Here is a 13409-nt window from a genome sequence, read left to right as displayed (position 1 = left end):
GTTTTAAGTCGGCGTTTTCACTGTCCTCTTTCACCTTCATCAAGAGGCTCTTTAGTTCGTCTTCACTTTCTGCTCTTAGAGTGGTATCATCTGCGTATCTGAGGTTGTTGATATTTCTCCCAGGAATCTTGATTCCAGCTTGCAATCAAGCTAGGGGGCAGGAGGGGGAATGGTGTTGAATGAGAAACTGCTCCTGCTTTCAAGGAACATAAAATGCAGTGTGCCACAGGGTCAAGCCACCAAGCCCAGTCTCCTAAGGACATCAGGGAAAGCTTTCTGGAGGAGAGGGTGTCTAGGCTGAATCTAGTATTAGTAGCAGGAAGCTTGCTTCACGATATAGGCGAAACCAAGAGAGTTAAAGAAGAGTCATAGACTAGAGGGACTTTTAGATCATACAGAATTTCTGGTGGAGTAGAGCACACATTAGGGTGTTCTCCAAAAGGAGACTTGTTGCCACAATGGAACGTAAGCCTAATGGGGACTCAGCTTCTCCTCTGCTGGATCCTCTGAATTCACCATAGTGCCTGGAACATATCTGAGTAAGTGGGAAATGACTCCAGGGAAAGGGATTCGCTACTGAACCTCCACAGTGGTTGAGTATTCATGCTGTGAAACTCTTCAAGGCTCATAGTGATGATCGTGGTGGGGGTCTTATCCCAGAATGTAGCTTTTTGGGTCTCCATAAGTCTGAGTTTATTCCTGCATTCCCAGGACATGGCCTAGAGCTTGGTGCACTCTGAATGCTTGATAAAAACCTGCTGGATTTCCTTTCTTGGTGTGTATTTGCCCTGCTGCTAGAGAGGAACCCTCCCACCCCCACCCGCACTCACCATGCCATGTCTCTTTGTGAAAGAACTTCTGCAGGCAAATGCCCTGAGCCTCTGTCCACCCTTTCCTCATTCCCTTCCAGAAAAGAAGGAATTTCAATAAAATCTTGTTCTAACATGAACTTTGAGAGCACACAAACTGGGGTAAGCTTGTTGGCATCCATCCTCACCTGTTCCCTGTTTTCAAGACTGTAATCTTCTCTGATGTCTCCCCCTAGACAAGGGTTGAGACATGACCATTTGGAAGCCATTGAGGGTTTTCTTGGTTCAGTGTACTGTCATCTGGGTATAAGTGTCACTCCCTTAACCTTTGTGATTTTCAGTAGTCCAAACTGAATAAAAGATAGTATTTCTTACCAATCCTGCAAAAACAAGATCTTGCATTTTACTCACTTTAAATTTTTGGCCCCCATATATGTCATGGCAGGTGATGTCCAATGGCTCCTCTTTCTCAAAGAAGAGCAAATCCATTAGGAGGCTGTAAGCTGTGAAGGTTCATGTTCTTTTTCTTCCCTCATTGCCCAGCACCAATATAAGATAACAGTGACCCAAGGTTAGGATAGGGAGTAGAACAGACTCAGCTCTAAAATCACAATCTTATTATCAGCAGTAAAGCTAACACTTTCATTTCCCTTCTGTGTCTTGTTTTGCATTGGTTCTAAAGGTGGAAGGGCAAGAAAGCACATTTTTTATCGTCCTCCCCCAACCCTGCAGTTGTCTGATCCTTATTTGTTTCCAGTGGACTAACATCGGATACAGATCTGGGACATTTGCTTTCGCCAGTTAATTGGCCCATTCATTTCCTTTTGTCTCTGTTTAGTGCACAGTTTGTTGTGTTGCTGTAGAGTCAGGAGATAAAGCAACTGAAGACATTATTTATGATTTAGATGATCACAGCAGTTGGGTAACATTTTAATTGGCGTCAGTGGGCCATTTGCCACATGCTGTTCTCTGCCCAGCAGCCTGCCTCTTCCAAGCAGCTGTAGGCTTGTTTTCAAGCCAGGAGAGAATGTTTGCTCTCATGGAGGCCTATTGGTTTCATTTGCCTCAGTAGAAGCGGATGATGGCTGAAATGTGGCTGATTTCAGCGATTAGAGGTTGTACAGGTAAGCATGCTGGAAGCACTGGGATACAACTGTACTTGTTTCTGACCTCCAGAATGGATACAAAACAGACTATTTTAAAAATGCCCTCTCAGGTTTGTTGCTCAAACATAGTTGTTCACAAGACATCTGGAAAATTTAGAAATAAAGGTATAAAATAGATTTCTATTTCATGTTTTCTATTCACTATATCAAATATATCACCTTTATTGATAAGCATGCTCTAGTTGTAAAACAAATAAAATGAAAACATCCTTTAACTCCACATCCTTCTGCAACTAACTGCTTATTTCTTTTTCTCTTGCTAGTGTGCGTGCCTCATGCTAAGTCGCTTTAGTCATGTCTGACTCTTTGCAGTTCTGTGAACCGTAGCCTACCAGTCTTCTCTGTCCATGGGATTAGCCAGGCAAGAATGCTGGAGTGGGTTGCCATGCCATGTTCCAGGGGATTTCCCCAACCTAGGTATCAAACTAGTATTTCTTATGTCTCCTGCATTGGCAGGCAGATTCTTTACCACTAGGGCCACCTGGAAAGCCCTCTCTTGATAGCAAGTGTCCTCAAAAGCACTGTTTCTAATTGCTCTCCTCCACTCTTCTCAATCTAATTGTGTCGGGCAGCCTCTGAGATGATCCCAGTGGCCCCATCTCCTGCTATTCATGCCCTTGTGTAGTTCGTTTCTCTTGAGTGTGGGCTGGACCTGTTGAATTTCTTCCAATGAGCAGAGTACAGCAAAAGCAATGGAATGGCATATGAAAAGATGCTCCCTATCATATGTCGCTAGGAAACTGCAAATTAAAACAACAGTGATATGCCGTTATCTATCTATTGGAAGAGCTAACTTCCAAAACACTGACAACACCAAATGCTAGTGAGGATGTATTAATAACCAGCAACTTTCTTCGTTGCTGGCAGGCATGCGAAATGGCACAGCCACTTGGAAGACAGTTTGGTAGTGGCTCAGACGGTAGTGTCTGTCTACAATGCGGGAGACCTGGGTTCGATCCCTGGGTCGGGAAGATCCTCTGGAGAAGGAAATGGCAATCCACTCCAGTACTATTGCCTGGAAAATCCCATGGACAGAGGAGCCTGGTAGGCTACAGTCCATGGGGTCGCAAAGAGTCGGACATGACTGAGCGACTTCACTTTCACTTTCTACCAAAGTAAACATGTTCTTACCAAATAATCCAGCAGTCAAGCTCCTTGGTATTTACCCAAATGAGCTGAAAGCTTGCACCCACACAAACACTTGCATATAGATGTTTACTGTGGGTTTATGTATTCATCATTGCCAAAGCTTGGAAACCACCAGGCTTCAGTAGGTGAATGGATAAGTAAATTGTGGTATATCCAAACTATGGAGTACTATTCTATACTAGAAAGAAGTGAGTTGTGAAGCCATGAAAAAACATGAAGGAAACTTAATTTCCTAAGTTTACATAATATGCAATTACATAATCACATATTACTAAGTGAAAGGAGCCAACCCGAAAAGCTTACCTACTGTTTGATTCCAACTATGTGGCATTTTGGAAAAGTAAAACTATGGAAACAAAAAAAAAAGATCAGTGGTTGCCAGAGGTTTGGGGAGAGAGAGGACGAATAGGTGGCACACAGGGGATTTTTAGGTCAGTAGTAGTGAGACTGTCCTGTACAGGATTGCTAGATGGACATAAGAAAGAGCTCCTCCTTGTTTGCATCTTAGTGGAGGCATGTGGGGTAGAGAATAATTGAAGATGAGCTTTGTTCAGTTGTACACTTATATGATTGTTCAAATTCTGTTGTTCAGTCACTAAGTCATGTTTGACTTTTGGCAACCCCATGGACTGAAGCACACCAGGCTTCCCTGTCCCTTACCATCTCCTGGAGTTTGCTCAAACTCAAGTCCAGTGAATCTGTGATGCCATCCAACCATCTCCTCCTCTGTTGTCCCCTTCTCCTCCTGCCGTCTATCTTTCCCAGCATCAGGGTCTTTTCTAATGAGTCAGCTCTTCGCATCAGGTGGGCAAAGTATTAGAGCTTCAGCTTTAGCATCACTCCTTCCAATGAATATTCAGGATTGATTTCCTTTAGGATGGACTGGTTTGATCTATTTGCTGTCTAACAGGCTCTGAAGAGTCTTCTCTAGCACCACAATTCGAAAGCATGAATTCTTCCATGCTTAGCCTTTTTTATGGTCCAACTCTCACATCCATACATGACTACTGGAAAAACCATAGCTTTGACTATGCAGACCTTTGTCGGCAAAGCGGTGTCTCTGCTTTTAATATGCTGTCTAGGTTGTCTAACTTCCCTGGTGGCTCAGACGGTAAAGCGTCTGCCTACAATGCAGGAGGCCTGGGTTCGATCCTTGGGTTGGGAAAATCCCCTGGAGAAGGAAATGGCAACCCACTCCAGTACCCTTGGCTGGAAAATCTCATGGACAGAGGAGCCTGGTAGGCTACAGTCCATGGGGTAACAAAGAGTTGGACACGACTGAGTGACTTCACTTTCTTCACTAGGTTGGTCATAGCTTTTCTTCCAAGGAGCAAGCGTCTTAATTTCATAACTAACTGCAGTCTCCGTCTACAGTGATTTTGAAGCCCAAGAAAATAAAATCTGTCGCTGTTTCCATTTTTTTCCCATCTATTTGCCAGGAAGTGATGGTACCAGATGCCATGATCTTTGTCTTTTTAATGTTGAGTTTTAAGCTGGCTTTTTCTCCCTCCTCTTTGACCTTCATTAAGAGTCTCTTTAGTTCCTCTTTGCTTTCTGCCATAAAGGTGGTGTCATCTGCATATCTGAAGTTATTGATATTTCTCCCGGCAGTCTTGATTCCAGCTTGAGCTTCATCCAGCCCAGCATTTCACATGATGGCCTCTGCATAGAAGTTAAATAAGCAGGGTGACAATATACAGCCTTGACGCACTCCTTTCCCAATCTGGAACCAGTCCATTTCCCATGTCCAGTTCTAACTGTTGCTTCTTGACCTGCATACAGGTTTCTCAGAAGATAGGTCAGGTGGTCTGGTATTCCTATCTCTTTAAGAATTTTCCACAGTTTGTTGAGATCCACACAAAGGCATTAGCGTAGTCAATGAAGTAAATGTTTTTCTGGAATTCCCTTGCTTTTTCTGTGATCCAGCAGATGTTGGCAATTTGCTCTATGGTTCTGCTGCCTTTTCTAAATCCAGCTTGTACATCTGGAAGTTCTTGGCTCATGTACTATTGAAACGTAGCTTGAAGGAATTTGAGCATGACCTTGCTAGCATGTGCAATGAGTGCAATTTGTTTGAACATTCTTTGGCATTGCTTTTCTTTGGGACTGGAATGAAAACTGACCTTTTCCAGTCCTGTGGCCACTACTGAGTTTTCCAAATTTGCTGGCATACTGAGTGCAGCACTTTAACTACATCATCTTTTTAGGATTTGAAACAGCTCAGCTGGAATTCCATCACCTCCACCAGATTTGTTTGTAGTAATGCTTCCTAAAGCCCACTTGGCTTCACACTCCAGGATGTGTGGCTCTAGTTGAGTGATCACACCATCCTGGTTATCCAGGTCATTAAGACTATTTTTGTGTAGTTCCTTTGTGTTTCCTGCCACCTCTTCTTAGTATCTTCTGCTTCTGTTAGGTCCATATCATTTCTGTCCTTTGTTGTGCCTATCTTTGCATGAAATATTCCCTTGGTGTCTCCAATTTTCTGCAAGAGATCTCATCTTTCCCATTCTATTGTTTTCCTCTATTTCTTTGCATTGATCGCTGAGGAAGGCTTTCTTATCTCTCCTTGCTATTCTCTGGAACTCAGCATTCAGATGGATATATCTTTCCTTTTCTCCTTTTCCTTTCGCTTCTCTTCTTTTCTCAGCTGCTTCTAAGGCCTCCTCAGACAGCCATTTTGCCTTTTTTCATTTCTTTTTCTCTGGGATGGTTTTTGATTACTGCCTTCTGTACAATGTCATGAACCTCTCCTCATAGTTCTTTAGGGACTCTATGTATCAGATCTAATCACTTGAATCTATTTGTCACTTCCACTGTATAATCATGAGGGATTTGATTTAAGTCATACTTGAATGGCCTAGTGGTTTTCCCTACTTTCTTCAATTTAAGTCTGAATTTGGCAATAAAAAGTCCATGATCTGAGCCACAGTCAGCTCCTGGTCTTGTTTTTCCTGACTGTATAGAGCTTCTTCATCTTCAGCTGCAAAGAATATAATCAATCTGACTTTGGTATTGATTATCTGGTGATGTTGATGTGTAGAGAAGTCTCTTGTGTTGTTGGAAGAGAGTGTTTGCTATGACCAGTGCATTCTCTTGGCAAAACTCTGTTAGCCTTTGCTCCAGTTCCTTTTGTACTTCATGGCCAAACTTTCCTGTCACTCCAGGTATCTCTTGACTTCCTACTTTTGATTGTTCAAATGAACATTGTCAAATTTAAATTTCAAGAGGGTAGGAATTGTGACTCCTTAATTTCTGCATATAAGTCTGGGCTGCCTGAACCTCGTGCGAAAGGTTGCTAATAAATACCTTTCATGGAAATGATGATAAATATGTGAAGTCATTTGACTGGAATGCCCTTTCTGATGAACACATATTTGTGACCTACATTCAGAAGGCTGGAAATTGCTTCCAGGCCCATCCAGATCTGTGCTGGGAACTGAATGCAGCAATGCCACAAACAGCTTCTTCTAAATTACGCTTTAAGCTTTAGAAAGATTATGAAGATGTAGTGTGTAATCGTTCTGGTGTCTTCAGTGATGCACTTAAACAGGAGTGTTTCCTTCCTTCCCCCTGCCGTGACTAAACATCTGTGCAACCATGACTGTTCCAGCTTAAAGGAAAGCATCAGACCCATTTAGCCTCTCCTGCTATTCATCCTGTGTCTTCTTTCTCCTCTCATTCCCAAAGGGGTAGCCTTCCAGTAGGGGCAGCAGCATCACAGATGCTCTGTCGAGAGCAGAGTTAGTCTCTATTTTTTCATTACTGATCTGCATGCCCTTAACGAGCTTGCACTCTGCTAGATGGAGCTGGAGGTGCCCAGGGGGCTTTACACTTTGGTTGAGTCAGGTAAGTTTACTCAGATTCAAAAATTTAAACAGGCATCCGGGGAGAACGTTGAGTCTGCTTTTGTAGAAAGGTCCCATCTTTCTGGTTTCCACTCCCTTCCCTTCTCTCCATGGGATCTGGTGTTCACATGTGGGGAGGCACTCTGGGTCCAGGAAGGGAGGCAGATGACAAAGATGGGTCTTCTGCATTTCAGCTGGCCTTGGACAGTGACTGCTGTAATGGAAGTATTCCCAGCCGTGGGTCTTCTCCAGGGTTTGTTGTTGAAGACCTGGGACCTGGTCCCTCATGATCACACTTGCCTGTGGCTTAGTCAGGCCTTGGGAATCTGCTCTGATCAGCTCCAGGGGCACCTGCCCTGGCTACCCTATCCAAACCCCCACTCTCTCTCCATTCCTTTTTTTTTTTTAAGCCTGTTTTCTTTATAGGACATATCTATGTATCTATCCATCTTTCTCTTTCATTTGGCCTCCTCTACTGAAACTTAAATCCCTTTCAAGATGATTTACCCAGAGGTCTCCTGTCTGCTTCTCTACCTCTATTTCCATCTCCTTCTCTGTCTCCACCCCCAAACCCACACCCATACTGATACCAATCTGTCTCGATTAGAAATATGGGTCTAAAATTTGACTTACTGTGTTCAGATTCTTGTTCTGTTATTTACTAGTTGGGGGCACCTGGACAAGTTACTTAGCCTGCCTATGCCTTGATTTCTTTATTTATGAAAATGGGATAATAATAGCACCTACGGTGTAGGTTGTGATAAAGATAAAAATGAGTTACTATATGGAAAGGGTTTAGAAATGGGTCTGACATGTGGAAAGCATCACCTAAGTATTTGCTGCTTTATAAAAATTATTGACAGTGTTCTTTACCAGAATATAAAGTCCATGAAGGCAGAAGCTTTGTCTGCCTTTTTTACTGTCATGTATCCTTAGCCTTCAGCAACATATGACCCACAGCAGGCACTTCATAACTAACTGTTGGCTGAATGAATAAAGGAATGTCTGGAGAAACAAAAAAGAGAGCAACAAAATCGATTTAAAAAAATATCACCACCCTTTCACACTCCCTCGGGCTGCCCAAGTGGCACTAGTGGTAAAGAACCCGCATGCCAATGAAGAAGACATAAGAGATGCAGGTTCAATCCCTGGGTCAGGAAGATCCCCTGAAGAAGGACATGCAACCCACTCCAGTATTCTTGTTTGGAAAATTCCATGGACAGAGGACCGTGATGGGCTACAGTCCATAGGATCGCAAAGAGGCGGACACGGCTGAAGCAACTCAGACTTCACACTCCCTCTAGTAAAAGTTGATGTCCCTCTCAAGATGATTTCCTCCTCGTTAGAGTTCTCCTGTCCTTGAGGAGAAGCTTCCCAGGTGGCGCTAGCGGTAAAGAACTCGCCTGCCAATGAAGTAGACGTCAGAGCTGCAGGTTTGAATCCCTGGGTGGGGAACATCCCCTGGAGGAGGGCATGACCACGAGATTCTTGTCCGGAGGATCCGGTGGACAGAGGACCGTGGTGGGCTACAGTCCGCTGGGTCTCGTGCAGAGTCGAACACGAGGGAACTGACTTAGCGTGCACATGTGTGCATCCTCTAGGAAGCTGAGAACTGGGTTTTAGTCTTCAATGACACTTTCTGTCTCCAGACTACCTTATCCCAGGGCCGCCAAGCTTTCTGGGTAACCTGGTCCTGGGAGAAATCTCCCCTCTTGATCCTCAGAGGTTCCTCTCTCCACAAAAGTTTGGCTCCCTTCTCACATTGACACTAACACTATTCTTTCCTGATCAAAGTGGAGAGGCGGTACTCAGAGTATCATGTCTTGGGTGGTGTGTGTGTGTGTGTGTGCGTGTGCGTGCGTTAGTAGGGGAAAGCAGATAATAAGCAGCTCTCACAGTTTCAGTTCAGTTCAGTCACTCAATCGTGTCCAACTCTTTGAGAGCCCATGAACCGCAGCATGCCAGGCCTCCCTGTCCATCACCAACTCCCGGAATCCACCTAAACCCATGTCCGTTGAGTCGGTGATGCCATCCAACCGTCTCGTCCCCTGTCATCCCCTTCTCCTCCTGCCCTCAATCTTTCCCAGCATCAGGGTCTTTTCCAGTGAGTCAGCTCTTCACATCAGGTGGCCAAATTATTGGAGTTTCAGCTTCGACATCAGTCCTTCCAATGAACATCCAGGACTGATCTCCTTTAGGATGGACTGGTTGGACCTTCTTGCAGTCCAAGGGACTCTCAAGAGTCTTCTCCAACACCATGGTTCAAAAGCCCCATTTTCCCACCATGCCTTTCTTCTTCCTAGGGCGATGGTATCTGTCTAGTTTCTGGCCTTACCTTGTCTGGCTGGCTTGAGAGAGAATTGGAGCCAGTTCTCCCCAGGACCCTGTGGCATTAACCACTTAGCTCTCCTGATGCCCTAGATCTGCATTACTAAGCCCCTGCTGCTGCTGCTGCTGAGTCGCTTCAGTCGTGTCCGACTCTGTGCGACCCCATAGACGGCAGCCCACCAGGCTCCCCCGACCCTGGGATTCTCCAGGCAAAAACACTGGAGTGGGTTGCCATTTCCTTCTCCAATGCATGAAAGTGAAAAGTGAAAGTGAAGTTGCTCAGTCCTGTCCGACTCTTCACGACCCCATGGACTGCAGCCCACCAGGCTCCTCCATCCATGGGATTTTCCAGGCAAGAGTACTGGAGTGGGGTGCCATCGGTTCCCTCCATTTGTTGTGGGAGTTAGCACTGATGGAAATGAGCTTTGGTTAGTATAAGAGGCTCAGAATTCAACTGAATTTGGATTGTGATGAATTCTGCTCTCATCTTTCTGTCTTTTTTCTGCTGACTTTCCTCTCTCTGCCTTGGCAAGACACACCCCTTTGCAGGTCTGGGTTCAAGATGACTTGGCTACTTAGTTTTTAAACTAGGGGCTTGTAATCAGCCCACAGGTCATGAAAGTGAGCCCCATCTGTAGTAAGGGAGGGTCTGACCACTGTCTGGTCACACCTGTGTTAAGTGTTGGTGCCCTATCTTCTGGAGTATTAAGGGTCACAGTTCTGTTAAGGGATGTCCTGGGGCACCAAAGATGAGTCACACAGGATAGTTCAGAATGGCTCAGCAAAGGCTTGGTGTGTGGGTGGGTTTTCTTTCACTGGAAAAACCACAGGCATCATACAAGTGCCCTCTGAGAGAAGCCTTCACCCCACAACAAAGAAAGGAACAGTTAAATCAACTTTTCCATCCATGTGATCCCAAGGGCATAGACTGGTTTGCAGATGTTGGCCTGCTGGAGAGCCTGTGTCCTAAGCTGGAGAGAGATCCCCTCTTCTCCTTGCCAGAGTTTTATATTATTATTTGATTAGTTCTTTTTAAGGCAGTGTGAGAGAGATTCTCTCTGGGAGATAGATACATAGAAGTTTCTGCCATTAAAAAAAAAAATCATTTTCTCTTCTGAGGGATTATGCATGCTTACAACTGTAAGAGATTTTTATTAGAGGACAGAGTTGTTTAATAAGATGTTACTTTTGCCAGCTTCTTAGCTCTCTGCTGAGGTCACTTATGTTTCAAAAGTCAGAGTAGTAGAGGATCCCTGCTCTCCATCAGAGCTCTGTCTTAGGAGGAGCAAAGAGAGGGTCTTCCATGATGGAGCTCTGTGGATGGGACCCGGCCTCTGCCTCCTAAGGAATACAGTGACTCAACCAAATAGCTGGGACTTTCCTGAAAGTCCGGCGGTCACGACTCTGCACTTTCACTGCAAGGGGAGTGGGTTTAATCCCTATTCAGAGAACTAAGATCTCACGTGCTGTCAGACAAAGCCAAAACAACAACAACAACAACAACATAAAATCAAAATTGCTGATTGTGTTGACATCTGATTTCAACATTTGGTTTCCCACTTGGGGTCCTGAAACGGGAATGTCTACTGTCTACCTCTCAGTAAAAATGTTACCCTGTAGCAGATATGCGTTAGAAGAGAGAGAGTTATTAAAGTGGTATCACAGGACCTTTTATATTTTTGTTCCTTCCCCTTATCCTTTTTGTTAGAAAACAGGATCTTAGGACCTCTGGTGGCCTTGCATCCCCTGACCTGTAGTCTGTGTTAGAAAAGTAAGTAAAATCAGGGAAATAGACTAGAGAGAAATGGGGAAGGGGAGTTCTCTGTTAGATCATCAGGGGATGCCCTTCTGAGAGACTGTATTTCTGAAGAGACCTGACTGCAATGAGGGGCTGAGTCAAGGGGAGAACGTTGCAGGCAGGGGGCACTGTAGAACTCCTGGATCCTGGGGCATCGCCATTTACCTGGTGAATACCATCATTGTGGGCCCAGTGACCAGCAGGCCATGAGGATTTGAATAACCTGGTGTTGTTAATCTGCTGGGATAATGGGCACCTACTTTGAGCAAGCTGTATGCAGCAAGCAACTTTGCACAAGAAGCCACGCATTTCCTTAGAAAAAAGGTGTTGAATCTTTCCCGGCTCTGCACCATAGAATGCTGAGGGGAAAATGTTTAGCTTGAAAAAATTTAAAGGTAGGTGTTGGCTACCTTGTCTTGTTCTTGGAGAAATTCAACATGAAGTTCCCTTTCAGGGAAAACAAGAAACAAAAATAAAACCTGCACTCTGCTTTCCCAGCCCAGATGAACCAATGTGGCCTTTAGGTGCCATTCTGATTGGGGGAGGCCAACATTTTGAATATCCCCCTTGAGTGAAACCCCTTTAGAATGTCTGAGTTTTAACTAAAATTGCTTCTTGATGTGTCCAACAGGATGATTTACCTACAAAATGTACGAACGCCAGGTTGTCAGTCTGTTACGTGTGCATGTGCGCTCAGCTGTGTCTGACTCTGGCGGCCCCATGGACGGTAGCCCACCAGGCTCCTCTGTCCGTGGGAGTTTCCAGGCATGAATACTGGAGTGGGGTGCCATTTCCTACTCCAGGTTAGGTGGGTTATTAAACTGTGCACTGAAGTGAGGCAGAATAGCTATTAAATGCAAATTTTAAAATCATTATTGCTGTGTGGCACACTTTCTGAAAGTCATTAGTGACTGTATTAGAAAACAGAGGGCTCAGAAAATAATTTTATTTTGAATCAAAAATAATATAGGGTAAGTTGCAGCTTTCTTTGACACTCAAACAGAGATTGTGTCTGCTATAACTCCTTTTTTCTTTTTTTTCTTTATTGAAGTGTAGTTGATATACAGTTATTGTGTTAATTTCTGCTGTACAGCAAAGTGATTCAGTTATACCATTATATCATTCTTTTTAATATTCTTGTCTTTTAAAAATTAATGAGTATATTTTTATTGAAATATAGTTCATTTACAATGTTGTTTAGTTTCAAGTGTACAGCAAAGTGATTCAGCTTCATATATATATATACACATACTATTATATATAGTATTATATATATATTTATTCTTTTTCAGTTTCTTTTTCCCACATCAGTTCAGTTCAGTTCAGTCGCTCAGTTGTGTCCGACTCTTTGTGACCCCATGAATTGCAGCACGCCAGGCCTCCCTGTCCATCACCAACTCCTGGAGTTCACTCAGACTCACGTCCATCAAGTCAGTGATACCATCCAACCATCTCATCCTCGGTCGTCCCCTTCTCCTCCTGCCCCCAATCCCTCCCAGCATCAGAGTCTCTTCCAATGAGTCAACTCTTCGCATGAGGTGCCCAAAGTGTTGGAGTTTCAGCTTTAGCATCATTCTTTCCAAAGAAATCCCAGGGCTGATCTCCTTCAGAATGGACTGGTTGGATCTCCTTGCAGTCCAAGGGACTCCCAAGAGCCTTCTCCAACACCACAGTTCAAACGCATCAATTCTTCGGCACTCAGCCTTCTTCACAGTCCCACTCTCACATCCATACATGACCACAGGAAAAACCATAGCCTTGACTAGACGGACCCACATATGTTATTACAAAATATCGAGTATAGCTCTCTGTGCTATACTTTGTTGTTTATCCATTCTTTATGTAATAGTTCATCTACTAACCCCAGACTCCCACCCCATTGCTCCCCCATCCCCGCTCCCCCTTGGAAACCACAGATCTGTTCTTTATGTCTGTGGAGACAATTCCTGTTTCTGATTGTAGGTAGAGGATTCTGATATAGGTGATAGTCACACTTGCCAAGGCTTTTATTTTTCCAGTGGATTCAACTTAAGTAAATAGTGTTCTATCTGTCATCCTGTCTAACCCTTTAGACACTTGAAGGGTAACCACGGCAGGTCATCCCAGTGTTGCAGATGAGAGCCGAAACAGGAGGGTTTGAGTGAGCAGAAGACTAGGATGAGAACTGGGTGTTCCTGCTTCTTCAGCCCCTGACTTCCTGCTGGAGTCTTTGTCATGGTTACATAGTTTGGTACCTGGACCACTCTTAACCATGGAGTCAAAGACTGAGGACACAGGTATGGACACATTAATTTTTAGGAATTTAAAGGAA

Source organism: Budorcas taxicolor, chromosome 4 (assembly GCF_023091745.1).
Source record: "Budorcas taxicolor isolate Tak-1 chromosome 4, Takin1.1, whole genome shotgun sequence".
In the NCBI taxonomy this organism is placed as follows: Eukaryota; Metazoa; Chordata; class Mammalia; order Artiodactyla; family Bovidae; genus Budorcas; species Budorcas taxicolor.
Note: the sequence above shows the minus strand (reverse complement) of the source record.